Raw genomic sequence first — 1,427 nt, forward strand, 5'->3', positions numbered from 1 at the left:
GGTTTTAAGTATTCATAATCTTTGTTGATGATTTTACAAGGATTACTTGGTTGTATCTTCTTAAATTCAAAAGTGAAGTTCTTAATGTCTTCAAAGACTTTCATAAACTTGTCAACACCCAATTTTCATCTCACATTCAAATTTTAAGATCTGATAATGGCTCTGAGTATATGTCTAATAACATGTCACAATACTTGAGCACAAATGGAATTCTACATCAGACTAGTTGTGTTGGTACGCCTCAGCAAAATGGCATTGCTGAGAGAAAGAATCGGGATCTTTTGGAGAAAACAAGAGCTCTGATGTTCCAAATGAATGTGCCTAAGCGTTTTTGGTCTCAAAGTGTGCTCACCGCTACTTATCTCATCAATCGGTTGCCTAGTAGAGTGCTTGGTGGTAAATCTCCCCTTGAAGTATTGAAAGGAAGGAAGATCGACATTTCTCACCTGAAAGTGTTTGGCTACATGTGCTTCGTTCACATACAAGCTAATAAAAGAGGGAAACTTGATCCTCGGGCTGAAAAATGTGTGTTTTTTGGGTATTCATCAACTCAAAAAGGATACAAATGCTACAGCCCCTCCTCTGACAAGATCATTGTTTCCAGGGATGTTAGATTTGATGAGAATAGTCCTTTCTTTGCTAGGAAATCAGATGGTTACAGTCAGGGGGAGTCTTTATTTGATCTGTTTCCAACACCTAATCTTCCTGTTGATGAGGATAGTAGACATCCTTTCCATCCTACTGCTTCAGTTCCAGCTTCAAGTTTCAGTCATCCGGTTGTTAGGGATTCCAGTCAATCTTCTCATCCTACTGCTCCAATTTCAGAAGTTCAGGCAGTGCCTCTTGATCCAGATGTTGATCAATCTGAATTACATGTGCAACCTGTTGTTGAGCCGCTTCGTTCACCTCCAGTTGTACCTCGTAGAAATCCTACGCGAGTACGAGGTCCTCCAGCAAAACTTAAGGATTATGTGACATATGCTGCGAGGTATCCAATGACTGCCTTCATCTCTTATAAAAGGTTCTCTTCTGCTCACTCTGCCTTTTTGAGTACTCTTGATAATAATCATGAACCTCAAAGTTTTGAGGAAGCCAATAATCATGATGTGTGGAAGCAAGCTATGGTTGATGAGCTTCATGCTCTTAATGAAAATAAGACATGGAGTGTGGTAAGGCTTCCTAAAGGGAAGAAGGCTGTTGGTAGTAGATGGGTTTACAAGACCAAGTTTCATTCTGATGGGAGTGTGGATAGATACAAGGCACGATTGGTAGCTCGTGGGTTTACTCAAACCTATGGAGTAGACTACAAGGAGACCTTTGCTCCTGTTGCGAAAATGAGTACCGTGAGGGTTTTGCTATCAGTTGCAGTGAACCATTCTTGGCCTCTTTACCAAATGGATGTAAAAAATGCTTTTTTTATTCGAAGA

Source organism: Fragaria vesca, linkage group LG4 (assembly GCF_000184155.1).
Source record: "Fragaria vesca subsp. vesca linkage group LG4, FraVesHawaii_1.0, whole genome shotgun sequence".
NCBI lineage: Eukaryota > Viridiplantae > Streptophyta > Magnoliopsida > Rosales > Rosaceae > Fragaria > Fragaria vesca.